Consider the following 16,888-nt stretch of genomic DNA (forward strand, 5'->3'; position numbering starts at 1 on the left):
AATTAAGAAAGGCAAATACCACCCAAAAAAGTTGCCAGGTATGAAAGACAGCTAGTCTCTAGCACTAACTACACTTTCAAGCAGAATGACCCTCAAATCCCACATTCCCAGAAGCTGGACCCTGAAAATTCCTTAGATATCATCTCCCAGACTAGCAATTTGCCGAAATTGTGTCAACGGTGTGTTTGTTTTCTGAATCGAACATTTACTTCTATGAAGGATTTGTTGAAAGCTCTACAAAAGGATATGAGAGACATTATCCAAAAGATAAGTCACTGTCCTTGACTAGAACTAGGGCTAGATCATATCTGGTCTTTGAAGCCCTCCCCCCCCTCCCCGACTCCTCCACACACAGACAAGATGGAAAACGCTAGATAACACCAGTTAATATGTGGGTAGCACTTCACTGATTTGAATTACCACCTAATCAATTATCTCTTTGCCCTCCTTATTCCTATTCTTATGACCTATAATCCAAGGACAGAGTAGGAGAAAGAACATGGATTTTGTGTCACAGTGATCGAGAATCCTAATTTTACTGCTCCCCAAGGGACATTTCTTAAACCCCCTATGAGCTTCAGTTTTCCTCATCTGTAAAGTAGGAGTAACAATACCTATTTCATGAGGCAGTTTTAAACAATGAAGAGTTAGTAGACATCAGGTACCCGCTACACAGCAGATACTCATGAAATGACAGATACTATATTCTACTATGACATGCTGCAATGACAAAAACTGGAGGACTATTTTAACTATATCACGATAAATAAAATCACCCAAGGTGAATCAGTGTGTTGCCACAGGACAAATTCCCCTAAATGAAAAAATTCTAAAGTCACCAATGCATTCCAAAATTTCCTCCATACTTGACAGGTCATCTAACAATGATATTATTTATTAGGATACAATTTCTATAACTAATAACTTATACAATGTTTAACCATTTCAAATGTACCACATCTGTATTTTTTTCCAAATGAGTGTTTCCAAAATAAAGAAAACCTTTCAACTTCCACTTCAATCACAAGGCAACCTCAACATATCTCAAATAAATGGTGTTGTGGGGTGCCTGGGTGGCTCAGTTAAGCACTGATTCTTGGTTTTGACTCAGGTCACAATCTTGGGGTAATGCGATCGAGCCCCATGTCTGGCTCAGTGCTCAGAGCAGAGTCTGCTTGATATTCTTGCCCTCTCCCTCTGCCCCTCCCCCTGCTCATGCTCTGTAAAATAAATAAAATCTTTAATAAATAAATAAATGGTGTCATAAAAGCACATGGATATAGAGTAATATTTAGCAGAGAATTTGTGGCAAAAAGGCTAACCCCCCTGTCCCCTTCTCCAACTTCAGTTAACCAGTTATCACAAATGCCCCCCAGTTTTACCAGTCTCACAATCTTAAAAGTTACCTCTCCTTCTCCACATCATTAACTCCTATCTTTTCCTTCTTAAAAACTTTTTTTTTTTAAAGATTTTATTTATTTATTTGACAGAGACAGCCAGCGAGAGAGGGAACACAGACAGGGGGAGTGGGAGAGGAAGAAGCAGGCTCCCAGCGGAGGAGCCTGATGCGGGGCTCGATCCGAGAACTCTGGGATCACGCCCTGAGCCGAAGGCAGACGCTTAATGACTGAGCCACCCAGGCGCCCCCTTCTTCAAAACTTCTAAGATACTTTTTTTTTTTAAGTCCCTAAATTCAGGTCCTGATAGTATGCACATCTGAATTTCTACAAAAATCCTTAACTGGCCTTCTTTCCAATAATCTATATAACACCTCCTGATTAATCAGTCTACAGTTCTATATTTATCAGTGCCTTACCTTTATAAGCCTTCAGTGGTTCCCAAATGGAACCAAGATGAAGTCCAAATCCCCCAGTATAACGTTCAAGACTGTTCATAATCCAAGCATTACCTCACTAATCTTATCTCCTCCTTGTCCATAATCTGAACTCTACTATTGGAGCAGACAAATATTCTTCCCGCCCCCACAGTTCCACAGAAAGTGGTTTATTGTTTTTAGAACAAAATAAGATGCTTTCCGAACTCTTGTTAGTGAAAAACCGTTAGAGCTTGAAAACTTTTCTAAAACATTATTTTGGCAATTGATGAAGTAGGCACCTCAACACAGAAAACTTTGCACTTGCAAGCGTGTGGAGCCCAAGCAGTCCGACAAGCCAAGGACTTGGAAGCGGGGCTTGCGCTTGTGGCCGGTGTACTGAGTGGCAGGTCCGACCTCCCAGCCCAGAGGCCTGCGGCGCTCCTTGTTCACCACCCGCTCGCTGTTCCTCACCACCCTGCGCCTCACAATCCTGTAGGGGACCCTATGCAGGAGACACAGCTCTCAGTGGATGGATGGAGCAGCCTGGCTGACACCCATGCTAATCCAGGCAGGGAAAAATGGTGATCCTCCTCAAGTGGCCTCGGACACCCCTTCTACAACAGAAGTCCCCACTTTTGGACACCCTCTCCTCCCCGGCCCCGGTGATATTGCCCGGGGCCAAAGCAGTTGTGTAGCAGGAGAGCAGGAAGTGAGAGGCCCCACTCCCTCCCAGGCATCTTTGTGGTAGATGACTACCTGTTTAGGTGTGTTTACTTGTTCGGTGTTGCCTATGGGGCAGGCAGGGGGCCAAAATACTTTTGGGGCAACACGGGCCAGGATCGGCTCATGAGAGCCTGGCACTATCCAAGGAAAGCCTAGAGGCCCCATGCCCAGTGCTATCACTTCAGATTCTAGTCTGTCTGTGGGGTCGGCATGCCTGGCATAGACCAAGTGGGGGCTCCCAGCAACTCCAGATGTCTGAGGCAGGAAAACAAAGCTGCCAGCTCGTGGCACCCCCAACAATGATCCTCAAGGGTGGAGCAGACAAGTATTCTTAGGTTCAATCAATAATACAAGTTTATCCCAATCTCGGTATCTTCATTCTTTTGTTGCCCTGGCCTGGAAAACCATCCCCTTCTTTCTGTCTCTTCACATCCTATCTATCCATCCTTGTAAAACTCTAGTTTAACGTCCTCCATGAAGACATCACAGACCATTTCGGCCCAGGCTAATCTCAGTAAACTATTACCTGTCATTCTAACGTAAGTTAGTAGCATTAACAGACCTCCTAGAGCAATTACCACTCATTCAAACATAGATTCAGTGGCATTTTCACCAAAGAATATTAAATTTTCCATAAGGCTAAATTATTCAATACAAAGACTTTCATCTAAGATGATGCCCTTCCACTTCTGTTTTAAAATGGTTCCTCTTTTCTGAAACAGTGGTATTAGATGAGAAGGCTGTTGTTCATTTTTGCATCCTTACTTGGAAAACAAAAAGTTCTTTTGAAATATGAATGGTTTATCAAATGAAAGCTCTGGAATCACCAGTCAGTATCACCCCTTTTGGCATTAACATATGATCCAATATTGTCAAGGAACCGTTTCAAAAACCAGGTACTGTCTCCCCAACTAGAATGTTAAATTCCTTAGAACAAGGGCTATATACAGCACTTCTTTTGTCCTTTTGTTTTGTCCACATTAATTAGCCCTGGGTTCAATATGTAACAGGTACTATAAATTGAATAGAATTAACTAAATTATTGGCTTTTAAATTTGATGTGAAACTGACCAAATATGTAAATGAAGCCAGTGTTCCTTGTCTCCTCTCTACCTCTCTTCCCTAAAGATTCTCTGCACTCTTCTCGACTATACCCACTTAATGAATAACCACCTACTTCACCTATTTTTGCCCTAATTCCATTCCTCTTGCCTTTTATGACCTGAAATTTTATCCCTCCATTACCTTATTCCTTCCTGCTCCATTAACTGCCTCACTACTACTAAGCCATCTATTTTTTCATCACACTTCTTTACGATCCTGATGGTCTCTTTCAAGTCACAGTGGGATCCGGTTTTAAAACAATTCTAACATAATCATCAGTCCTGAAGTTCCTACGGGAAAAAAATTTCAGCATATGTTAGAAAGTATCTAATTTTATCAAATTATATTAAGAATATCTCATATTGTACTCCAGTACAGCTGTGGCAGAAAGCATAAAAACTGGTATTCCTGGGGCACCTGGATGGCTCAGTCGGTTGAGGGCCCAACTCTTGGTTTCTGCTCAGGTCAAGGTCTCACGGGGTCGTGGGATTGAGCCCTGCCTCAGGTTCCGCGCACTCCACAAGGAGTCCGCTTGAAGATTCCCTCCTTCCCCCTCTCCCTCCTTCTCTGTCGCTCTCTCTCTCTCTCTCCCAAATAAATAAATAAATCTTTAAAAAACAACAACTGGTATTCCCAATATAAACCTACTGGCAACCATTACTCTGTTACACAAACAGCCTAAACTACTTCTGTAGTATCTTACATATTCAATCAGCTTTTGTATACTCTGGAACAGTCTTCCATTTTAAAGACATTTAATATAACTTTAAGTTTATCAAGATCTAAAAATTATATTCTTCCTATCCTAGGGAACATAAGCCAACACTGACCTCATTTACTTAGGGAAGAATGATCTTAAATGCACATACTTCATAAAATCATCATGTGCTCACTGTAATGTTCAATTGTAAGCTCAGGGGTCAAATCCTAGCTTGGCATTCATCGTCTGTGTTGACTTTAGGCATACTGATCTCCTATTTTAAGGAATTTTTATCTATGAAATGGGGATAATAATAGTATCTACCACAAGGGATGGTTGAGAGGAAGATTAAAGATATAAAAAGCGCTTAAATACAGCAGCTGGCACATAGTCAATAATGTTAGGTTTTATTATTAGTCCTCAATGACTGAGAACCCGCAGAAAATTTTCAATTCTAATTCTGCTTATTCACTGATACTAGATACAAATCACTAACATGGCCTAAATAAGTAAGATAAACACCCCCAGGTAATTAGGAGGACACACATTTGTGATAAAGCTGTTTCAGGGTTTTAAAGAGCCAAAAATTAACTATAATTATCTTGCTCAGCATTTAACTTACCCAGTTAACTTGAAACTGGGTAAAACCAGAGATTTATTTACTTTTAGAAACAGGATATGCTGTTAGACCCAGGTGGATGATACCATTTTTCTATCTGAACTCTTTGGCCTCCACAGAAAGGCCACACACATAATGCCTGGGTAAGTAGGTCAGGAAAACACATTTCACCTTTTAATTATAATGAGTTCAAATCTGTTCCTATATATATTTGCCTCTCAGCAGACTAAAAATATTCTTTTCTAAAGACTAAAAAACTGTCTTTTAGACAGAAAAAAGAGACTTTTAAAGGCTATAAATAAGATATTGGTATTAATACAAGATAATGCTTTCATTATAGACAATTTCAACTTAATCAAGAATACAAGTTAAACAAGTTATAGTCAAGCAATGATTTTTATTTATAGGTTCAAAATAAGTGCTGTTATTCAGGTCATCTTGGGAAGCAAGACTCTCTTCCAGCAATGCCACCAAGGCTCAAAACCTTTTTGAAACTCTGTTTGTAGATTCTCAAAGATGAACCTCACACAGAAAATTCCTGGTCTCCAGCTCTCAGAATTACATCTATGACCAAAAACCACACTGGTTACTCACTTCATTCACCAGACTTGCTTATCTCCAAAAGTTAAATATAACTCCCCCAAATGAAGACTTATCAGGATTAAGAATGTGCAATATGCTCTAAAGCAAATTCAAAAGAAGTATAGCAGTTTGGAAATCTCATTAAAATAAATACAAAATTATTTCCCATTTCGGAAACTTCTGGTATTTGCTTTTAAAAAGCAGTCATATGGGGTGTCTGGGTGGCTCAGTCTGTCAAGCGTCTGCCTTCGGCTTAGGTCATGATCCCAGGGTCCTGGGATTGAACCCCACGTTGGTCTCCCTGATCAGTGGGGAGTCTGCTTCTCTCTCTCCCTCTACCCCTTCCCCAGCTTGTGCTGGCGCGCTCTAACAAACAAAATCTTTAAAAAAAAGCAATCATATTACCCTATAGATACCCCTCTGAGATGACCATAAAACCACAGTTAACAAAAGAGGAAGTCTGAAATATCACACCAGATCTATGCAAAAGCAGCAAAATGGATATCCAAAATGTGGATAACAACTGAAGTTCTTTAATTTTAACAATTCAACTATCGTGCTTCCATAACATTGGCTCTCAGAGTGCCTCTGAAGGAACGATGTTTAATACAGTTATTTAAATCCAACCTTCTTGAAAATTTACATTTGGTTCACACTGGTTTGGGTAAACTGGAATTCTCCAAAAGAAGGAACTTCCAAGTTGTCTTTTGGGGGGGAAAACTGTCTTTTGTTCTTTTGCTGGTTGTTTAAAGAGACGGATTTGGAATAAGAGAGGAAATTACCCCAGCTTAGCTTACCTAAACCTAACACATCCTGCTCCAAGTACCTGGACTGTAACCTATTTAGAACACACTTCAAATTTTGATTAACATCCTTCTCCTAAAGAAAAAAAATCCGGCATAGAAGTAATTTATGCCAAGATTTCAGCAACTGTCATACAAAATTTTTTAAAAATCCCAAATTTGACCCGTTGACAGCTTTGTAACACTGGGCAAGATACACAGCTTCTCTGGGCTCCAGTTCCTAATCTGTGAAATGGGGCTAAAAGAATAAATATCTATTTCATGGGTGTGGTGAGGATTAAATGAGATGATGTGTATGACACATGGCAGGCACTCAATAAATATTTGTTAAATGAATAAGTAAATGAAATAATGCACATAAAATGCTTAAGATAGTACCTGACAAATAAAACTAATGTTGTAAAATCACTTGAGATCTTTACCTAGAATAAGCAGAAGTAAATGGCTAACAATATTAATATCACTATCCCAAAATTCTATAACCAGACTGAATATTTTTCAATGATTTTCAAATAAATAATTTTCAAAAATTATAATGGTTTAAAATATTCTCACATATTATCTTACTAATAGTCTCAATTTCCAGTTGCAGGGTCTCACTTTTTTTTTTTAAGATTTATTTATTTGACAGAGATAGAGACAGCCAGTGAGAGAGGGAACACAAGCAGGGGGAGTGGGAGAGGAAGAAGCAGGCTCCCAGCAGAGGAGCCTGATGTGGGGCTGGATCCCAGAACGCCGGGACCACGCCCTGAGCCGAAGGCAGACGCTTAACCGCTGTGCCACCCAGGCGCCCCTGTAGGGTCTCACTTTTAAGTGATGAAGGGCTGGCTAGGACATCCAGAAATTATCTCTCATTTGTACCAATTACAACCACATAGCCAACATTTGAGCTACAGATGAGTCATTCAAGAAAAACAGATTAATAAAGGAAATTAAACTAGTCACTGAGAAAGTCCCTAGCTTCATTAGAAATTAATCAAGTTAAAATTAAGCTTTTAAAAATTCTTGGACCACCTGGGTGGCTCAGTTGGTTCAATGTATGCCTTTGGCTCAGGTCATGATCCAGGGGTCCTGGGATTGAATGACATTGGGCTCTCTGCTCAGCAGGGAGCCTGCTTCTCCCTCTCCCTATGCCTGCTGCTCTGCCTACTTGTGCTCTCTCTCTCTCTCGTCAAATAAATAAAATCTTAAATAAATAAATATTCTTGAGTTTCTTCTACTCTGCCCAGTATACAAAGATGTTAACAGACTTTAGACTAAATCATATTAATTTTAAAACTAATAAGAACAGGAAGTTTTTCGTCTATTCTTTGGGTAAACAAAAACGTAAAACTGAATAATGGCCATATTTACCACGTACCAGGTATTATGATCTAAATGCTTCTGTACATTAAATTATTTAATCCTCACAATCACTCCTCCCATCATAAAGATGGAAAAATTAAGGCTTTTTGAGGCTACAGAAGTGAAACTGTATAGCTTTAAATAACCTTATAAGGTAAAGTACTATTTAACCAAAATGGTCAAAGAATGAGAATAAGACACAAATAGACAACCAACTGTCAAAGAATCAGAATACAATAAATCACATTTAATAAAAGTTTACTTGAATAAAACTAAATGATTCAGAAACATACTCCAAGATCTCCTGATGCCCAGATGCCAATGTTATGAACAACTGTGAGTAAGAAAAGTGCAGGAGACTGGGTTGAGTACATACTAACTTTGTAATCCATTCTGAAAGTCACTTTTATTTAAAAGATTTTATTTATTTATTTATTTATCAATCTATCTATCTATCTATCTATCTATCAGAGAGAGCACAAGCAGCAGGCAGAGGGAGAAGCAGGCTGTGGGGCTCGACCTCAGGACCCTGGGATCATGACCTGAGCCAAAGGCAGACGCTTAACTGACTGAGCCACCCAGGCGTCCCTGAAAGTCACTTTTTACCATGAATTCCCCATAGTTTATCATTTGTCTCCTCATATTTCAAAAGAAAAGTTTAGTTATTGAAGTCTAGTGGTAGTCTGAAGTATGGATAAATATAAATGCGTTCTACTTATATACTGTTTATTTTGACCTAGTTGGGGTAAAAAGTAAAGAGGCTGGTTTCACAAAATATTTCTAAGTTGTTAAAAGAAATAACAGTGAAAAGATAAGGAATGATTGTGAACAAAATTACTCTAACAACGTCTCTCAGAAACTTCCTTAAGTACCTCTACTCCAATGTTTCCATAAAAACAATTACTAAATCACACCACAATCTTCTGATATAAATCCATCAGAAAAGTCAAAATGGGTCACCTGTCTGGCTCAGTCGGTAGAGTGAGCAACTCTTGATCCCCGGGTCATGAGTTTGAGCCCCATGTTGAGTGCAGAGCTTACTCAAAAAAATTTTTTAATTAAAAAAAAAAAGTTAAAATTATCATTGCTTTAAAATACACATTAGGCACCTCTTAAAAAAAAAGTTTTACATGTATCACCTAATTGTACCACATGTATATCAAATCATCCCAGTTACAAGGAATTTAAATTTGCATTTAAATTGGCTTAAAGTATGTACTAGATATTAGTACATACATTCTTCTGCCTTTAATAAAAGAGCAAGAATTACTACTGAGGGAGCCCACTGGCAACTCAGAGAAGGTAGTGTTAACTGGCTTGGAGTTTTCATCCTTGACATCAAAATAAAATGTTATTCAACAAAATAGTTCAAGTGAGGTATTACCCAGTCTCTCGTTTCAGTTCAGAACTCCAATTTGAGAGCATCAGACAAGCACTGATTAAGCGTCTTTCTAAGAAAGAACTGTTCATAGTTAGTTCTTTGCCAGTGACAGATTCCAAAGGAGTGTCTGCTTTGTGTACCAGGCCTGGATTCCTGTACTTTCACACCCTGATAACTGTCATATCAATCTGAAGCACCTGGGGCACTCTCAACTTTTGGATCAGAGAAAACACTAAGAATTCTAATAAACAGTCCATGTTTTGTCGGGGTTTTTTTTTTTTTTAAGATTTTCCTTATTTATTTGAGAGAGAACACAAGCATGGGGAGCGGCAGGCAGAGGGAGAGGGAGAAGCAAAAAAGAGTCCATGTTAATAAACCTAAGAAATTAAAATTGATACTTATACATAAGATCATTATGATCAATCATCAGAAATTCTACTGAAGGCCTACTATGTGCAAAGCTCAGTGAAAGCAATTGAGGGGAATTACCAGCTAAAACAACTTAGCTTCGGATGAAGAAGTTTCTGATCAAATTAGGTAAAGACCCAAACTAGTGAAATTAACCAAGGATATTAGGGGTACTGGCATTACAAGCTGCAAGATTTTGTGGGGGGGGGAAGCTTTTGATCCAATTAAGTAGGTAAGATACATGCTAGTGTGACTTACCAAGAACATGAGGGGTATCAGCAATAAATGTCAAAATTTTAGAGAAGAAAGATTTACTACTGCAAAGTCAGCACAGACTTCATAGAAGGGAATTGAGCTGAGCCTTGAATGACGGAAAAGTTTAAATAGTTAAACAGCATGAGGAGAAAAGGACAAAAGATAATGGGAACAAAGGTGCTGAATTGGGAAAGTGGTCATTAAATATTTATTAAATACCTGCTACATGTCACTGTGTCATGTACTAGGTATACACTGATGAACAAAACAGATGAGTTCCCTGCTCCTGTGAAGTCTAGTGGGGAAGGCGATAATAATCATGCAAGCAGATGTATCATTATAAACTGTAATAGGTGCTATGAAGGCAGGCAACAGACGCCAGTAACGGGAATAACGGAAAAGGATTACAAGATAAAACGATGAGGGAAAGTATCTCTGATGCATATGCTAAGGCCTGAAGGAGGCAGCCAGGCAGACAGCAGGGGAGAGGGTGTTCAAGAAGAGACAGCCAAACGTATAAAGACCCTGTGGTAGGAAAAAGCTTGTTAAAGATAAATAAGAAGCTGGTGTGATTGAAGCATGATGGACAAGACTGGTATAAGGTGAAGCTGGAAAGGTAGGCGGGGCCAGGTTATACAAGATATCATAAGCCAAGATAAGGAGCTTGAATTTGGATTTTATTTCAAGCCCTAAAGAAAATCTTTAAGGTTTTTGCATACTCACAAACATACTGTTGAATAAAAGGAACCAGGCCCAAAAGCATATCTGCTGTATGATTCCCTTTTTACAAAAGTACAAAAAAAGCAAAATTAATATATGCTGTTAGAAGTCATTCCGGGAGATGGAAGAGAGGCAGGAACAGGAAAGGAACTCGGTGGGGGCTTCTGGGTACAGGTAATACTGTTTCTTGATCTAGGTGCTGGTTCCACGGATATATTGTTTGTAAAAAAAAAAAAAAAAAAAAAAAAAACACACAACCAAATTGTACTCTTTATATATATACATATAATACTTCAATAAAAAGATGTGATTTAAAAAAATTTTAATGCAAGTTTTTAATATTGTTTTAAAAATATTACTCTGTCCAGATAAAATGGGAACAGCACACGCAAATATGTCCTGATTGACAGATTAACTTGATGGAAACTTTTAGATACATATAAAATAGGAGAAGGGGTAAGTCAAACAGCCAGTGAACACACAAAGTATCATGTTCATAAAGAAAAAATGCAGGATCTGGGAAGGGAGTTATGCAAAAAAGAATGAACTATAAATGCCTTAGAATGTAAAACAGAATCTCTAGAAATTAAGAAAGGAATAGATAAAAACAGCAATGCCTGGTGCCTGGGTGGCTCAGTCGGTTAAGCATCTGCCTTCTGCTGAGGTCATCATGCAGGGGTCCTGGGATGGATCCTGAATCCGGCTCCCTGCTCAGCTGGGAGTCAGCTTCTCCCTCTCCCTGCCCCCCACCCTGCTCATGCATTCACACAGGCGTGCACATGCACGCGTTCCCTCTCTCTCTCTCTCAAATAAATAAAATCTTTTTTCGTTGTTTAAAGATTTTATTTATTTATTTGTCAGAGAGAGAGAGCACACAAGCAGGGGGAGCGGCAGGCAAAGAGAAGCAGGCTCCCCGCTGAGCAAGGAGACTGATGTGGGACTCCATCCCAGAACTCTGGGATCACCAAAGGCAGACGCTTAACCAACTAAGCCACCCACGCATCCTAATAAAATCTTTATTAAAAAAACAACAAAAAAAAACAGCAATGCCTAAAAGATTAGCAATGCTTGTCATATTTTCATATGGTATTTCCAAGCCCTTCCCTTGCTCCCCTAACCCTAATACAGAGAGAGGGTAATGAAACTGATCCCAAACTTGAGTGCCAATCACATATGAGCTCAAATCAATGGTCTCTGCCCCTCACTAGCTCTAGCAGTAACTGCTCTGAGCTTAGCTTCCTCATGTGTAATGAGGATAATAACTACTACACAGAGTTATTATTTTCTCCCTATCATCAACCAAAATATTGAGTTGGTAGACTGGTACTTTAATTTAATTATTATTTCCTAATGATATATGGAGGGCCCATGGCTGATGAGTTTCCATTCTTAAGACTGACAGGTGGGACAGAAGGGTTATAAAACAGTCAACATGTAGAAACAGAATGCATAAAGAGAAATGAGCAGTAAGATATAAAAATGGGGCTGCTTCTAGGGGCACCTAGATGGCTCAGTCGGTTAAGCATCGGACTCCTGATTTTGGCTCAGGTCATGATCTCAGGGTCCTGATATCAAGCCCCTCAACCAGCACGGAGTCCGCTTGAGACTCTCTCTCCGTCTACCCCTTCCACCCCCATTCACACTCGCTCTCTAAATAATTTTTTTTTTTTTTTTAAATGAGGCTGCTTCTAAAAGCTTGGCAACAGAGGCTTCAAACTTTTTCTAAAACAGACTATAAGCAGATTGGGACAGGCTCAGTGACCTAAGAAATTATGAGAAGGATGGGGAGCCTAGGTGGCTCAGTTGGTTAGTCAACTGCCTTCGGCTCAGGTCATGATCCCGGGGTCCTGGGACAGAGCCCAGTGTCGGGCTCCCTGTTCTGTTGGGGGAGCCTGCTTCTCCCTCTCCCTCTGCCTACCACTCCCTCTGCTTGTGCTCACGCTCTCTCTCTGTCAAATAAATCTTTAAAAAAAAAAAAAAAGATCTTGCATTAAAAAAAAAATTATGAGAAGGAGGAGTGCCTAGGTGGCTCAGTTGGTTAAGCATTTTCACTCTTGATTTCGGCTCAGGTCCATGATCTCAGGGTGGTGAGATTGGGCCCCATGTCATGTTCAGCGCGGAGTCTGCTTCTCTCCCTCTTCCTCTCCCTCCACTCCTCCCCACCCCCACACTCCTATCTCTGTCTCTCTCAAATAAATAAATCTTAAAAAAAAAAAATTATGAGAAGGAAAAAATAATCTCATGTCTTCCAAGAAAGACACAATTTCTACCTGATGTATTCCCTTTGTGGAACATTAGCCAAAATAAGTTAGAGGGATAAACACTAAGGCTATTCTGCCATAGGTGGAAGGGCAAGGCCTTCAATTATTTTATAGCATCCCCACCCTTAAGAATTATTTGAACTATAAGGTGTAAAGCACTTCCTAAGTATAGCCAAAGATGTTGAAGTTTTATATTTCAGGAGGTATCAGTTCAAAAGGGAAACAAAAGGGGCGCCTGGGTGGCACAGCAGTTGAGCGTCTGCCTTCGGCTCAGGGCGTGATCCCAGCGTTATGGGATCGAGCCCCACGTCAGGCTCCTCCGCTATGAGCCTGCTTCTTCCTCTCCCACTCCCCCTGCTTGTGTTCCCTCTCTCGCTGGCTGTCTCTATCTCTGTCGAATAAATAAATAAAATCTTTAAAAAAAAAAAAAAAGGGAAACAAAAATACAAGTTCAACTTCTTAAAAATCTTTGGGTAATTCCCCCCCCCATGTGTATCTTCATCCTAAAATGAAAACCTGGTTCCTCATGAATTTCCTTCCCCTGATCTACCAATATCCCTATCTCTGTCTTATTCTTCTCATGCACCTCACCTATAAATACCTAAGGTTTCCCTATTTCCTACAAAGTTGGCATACTGACTCTCTAGTACTCACTCTGATCTCATCAGTTTGAATCTGGGAACACAGGAACTTCACAACATTCCCAGGGATCACTTTGCTAACCAGTACCTTAAAAAGAACACAAAGTTTAAACAAATGATGGCAGTCATGGGGATTACACAACTGCATACATTTGTCAAAGCTCATCAAACTGCACACTTAAAACTGATGAATTTTACTGTAGGTAAATTATACCTCCACAAAGCTGATTAAAAAAAAAAGAATGCATGTATTTCTTCAGCAAACATTTACTGAGCATCTACTATGCGCTTCAAAGTCTATACCAAATCTTTCAGCTTGACTATCTCTGTCCTACCTGTAAGTAATGTGCTTACTCAGAAGCTGACACTGTCCCAAAAAGCTGTACTACATGAAAAATGGTTCTGCTTCTGATCATGAATGTCACCCTAATGATGGCCTCTACAGAAGGACCACCAGCTATCTAACAGCTTCCATTATATAAATGAAATCTATGATCACCCAGTTATCTATCTGCATTTCAATACAAATGCTTCCATCATAAAAATATTTATTTATTTATTTAGCACTTACTGTACATAGGACACACCACTAGTACAACCTTATATGTTTGTTTTTCTACCAAAAACAAAAACATCTCAAAAGCATACTGACAGCATTACTGGAAGAAAAGGAAGGCAGCACTATTGGGGAATAGACTTAACTGACTTACTCTACAGTCCAAGGTGAACCAGTGGCTGAGTCAAAGGCCTAGAAACTAATGCAGTGTGCATAACAGACATAACCATGGACCTCAGAAATAGCCCTGGGTTTGAATTCCAGCTCCACTTCTTACCAAGCTGTACCTGTAAACTTGGGGAAGTCATTTTACCTTCTGACCTTCAGTTTGCCCATGCGTAAAGCAGGGATTTCAACTACCTCCTCACAGCATTGTTGAGAAAACTATATGAGATATAGACCACCTGCCCCAATTACTGCACACAGAGCAGACAACTCAACAAAATAAGCTCCCTTTCTTGGTCTTAAATTATTTAGGAGTAAGAAAATACCTATTAATCAAGGCTAATTCATAATCCCTGTTTGTAATCACAGAACAACAATGAACCTGTATGTGCTGCCTTGTTCATACTCTAATCAACTCCCTCCCCACCCCACTGTTTCCAGTTTTTCAAACTTTAGTTACTATCTTTAGAAAAGTGATTTAATTTTAGAAACCTGGAAAATTCTTCTGAGTAAATTGAGCAAAACCTTAATCTGCCCCAAGGGGAATCCTGAGCAAAATAATTATTTCTGACAGAAGAATTTTCTATGGGAGTTACTTAATTTAACCACACGAATGCCACCAAAGCTGCACACAAAGTGACAGAATACAATCTGGAACATACTGTACAGATTCTCCAAAGGGAACTCTCCTAAAATCCAAAACTGCCCCTCCCTACCTAATCTGAGCTAATAAAATCTTACTCCAGGATCTGAATTCCCCCAACTCTGACTCTAGTCCAGCTCCTTAGGCCAGAACTGCAGCAGTCCGTAAAATGCACTGAACAAACCCCACCTCTCAAAATATCCCCAAAAGGCAGGGAGGTCTAGAGAGTATTTTCCCCTCAATCAACAGATAAGGCACCAGGAGCTCAGAAGCACAATTCCTTTCCCAAGGTCATTCAAGTCAGTGACGTTGTAACGGAGAATCTGCAAGCAAATCTCTGGCTTTCTGGAGATTACACTGCAGGGTTGGTTTTTTGTTGGTTGTTGGGGGGGGGGGGGTGCCTAGTCTCTTCCCTTCTCCCACCCTTAAGTGTGAGCACTGGTCTCGGCATTTCCGAAACAAGCCACAACAAGCTCTGCAGTGTTAGGAAAGGGGCTGACGCGACGAAGAAACAGATGCTCCGAAGCAAGATGGTCTTTCTCGGCTCGCAGAGCTTCCTCCAAGGTTATTAAGAGAAACCGCAGGCACCTCTGAGAGCTCTCATGCGGGCTCCGCACCCCTAGCCCGGCCGCTCCGGGACGCCGGCTTCCCCGCCGGCAGCCTCCGCAGCCAGAGGCCACCGGCCGCAGAAACCGCACTTCATTCCTGCGCTTCGGGAAGCCATGGCTCCTTCCCGGCCCGGGCAGGGGCGGGGGTGCGCAGGGAGGCGGGCCGCGCGCGCTGCGGAAAGTTCACCGCGGCGGCTGCTGCGGCAGCGGGCGGGGGGCGGCCCGGGCCCGGCTCGGCCGCGTCCCCCTGCAGATTCCACCATTAATTAGTCCTAAGGACTGTCTACTGGCAACTTAAACAAAGCGAATGCCTCGAATTCCTTCCCGGCCCAGCGGTCTGGCTGCGAGGCCAGCATCGACCGGGACGCGCGGGCCGGCGCGGCGGGCCGACAGCTGCGACGGCGGCGGCGGCGGGGACCCCTCCCCAGCCGGCCCGCGCCCCCACAGCCCGGTCCCGCAGCCCGGCCAGAGCGCTCCCAAACCTCCCTCCTCCTCCTCGTCCTCCTCCTCCTCCTCCTCGGGAGCTCCCGGGCTCTTCCTGTAAGATCACTTCCTTCCTCCCCGGGTGCCCGCGGGCCCCGCGCAGCCCCCTTCCCGGCGGTCCCGGCCCCCCACCCGGCCCGCCGCTCCCCGCCCCCACCGCGCCCCGCGCTCCCTCCCCCTGAAGCCCAAACTCGACCCGAAACTCTCCTCCGCCCCCCGAAAATGTCCCCTCGGCTCTCTGCCCCAAACATCTCTCCTCAGATTCTCGCTCCCACCAGAAGTCTCTCAGAACCTTCCCTCCCCCTCCAACAGAAAAATTTCCAACTCCAAAAAATTTCTCAAGGTCTCGCCCCAAAAGATCTCTTTCCGAGCCCTTTCTCCAAAATTCTGCTCCAACTGCCCTCCGCCTCAACTCCGTACCCCCCCAACCCTCCCCCGGGTGCGCCCGCCGATACTGCCCTATCGCCCCTGGGTGCCCCGACCCCTTGCCCGGGCAGGCCGCCCCCTCCGGCCGCCCTCCTCCGCGCCCGCCCACCCGCCCCAGCCTCCCGCGCCGCGCGCCCGCCGCCTCCCCGCGGACCCCTCACCTCGGCGACTCCGGCCCGCGCTCCCGCCCGCTGAGGGGTCCGGCGCTCGGCTCCCGGCGGCCGGCGCCTCCTCCGGCTCCCCGGGACTGACAATGAGGGGCGGAGCCATGGGTGACGTAAGCGCCCCGGAAGGCGGGGTCTGCACGGAGGGGCGGGGCTGTCGGTCAGCCCCGCCCCCCCGTTCTTTACCTCCCCCTTCCCAGGACCTGGACTTTGCCAAGTTATTATTGCTTGCCTAGCTAGGTGCTCCGGGCCTGTGCTAGGCGCGGTGCGAAATTGAATCGGCAGACAAGAAAGATGTCCTGCTTTCAAGAGGGGCACTCCCAGGAGGGTTGTGAGGATTAAATGAGATAATCCATGTAAAGGTGTTTAGCCCAGGGCCTGGTATGGAGTAATCACTCAATGAATACTATTTCTATTACTCAGCAAATGTGGAAAAGGCGCTCAGCGTGGAGGCATGGGTTCCAGTCCCCAGCTCTGCTATTAATT

The 16,888-nt window shown here is 42.6% G+C and overlaps 1 protein-coding gene and 1 non-coding gene across 4 annotated transcripts in view; both read right to left on the reverse strand.

Moving 5' to 3' along the window:
* Nucleotides 1-16,494, reverse strand: part of LUZP1 (leucine zipper protein 1) — an 81,829-nt gene extending 65,335 nt beyond the window's left edge. For all 3 annotated transcript variants that reach the window (XM_040618946.1, XM_040618947.1, XM_040618944.1), the window contains exon 1: nt 16,400-16,494. The gene's annotated coding sequence lies outside the window, so the exon portion shown is untranslated. The remainder of the gene's footprint in view (nt 1-16,399) is intronic.
* Nucleotides 2,789-2,866, reverse strand: LOC121099869. Its single transcript, XR_005831610.1, has one exon.
* Nucleotides 16,495-16,888: the final 394 nt, after the last annotated feature.

Source organism: Ursus maritimus, unplaced genomic scaffold (assembly GCF_017311325.1).
Source record: "Ursus maritimus isolate PB19 unplaced genomic scaffold, ASM1731132v1 scaffold_32, whole genome shotgun sequence".
In the NCBI taxonomy this organism is placed as follows: domain Eukaryota; kingdom Metazoa; phylum Chordata; class Mammalia; order Carnivora; family Ursidae; genus Ursus; species Ursus maritimus.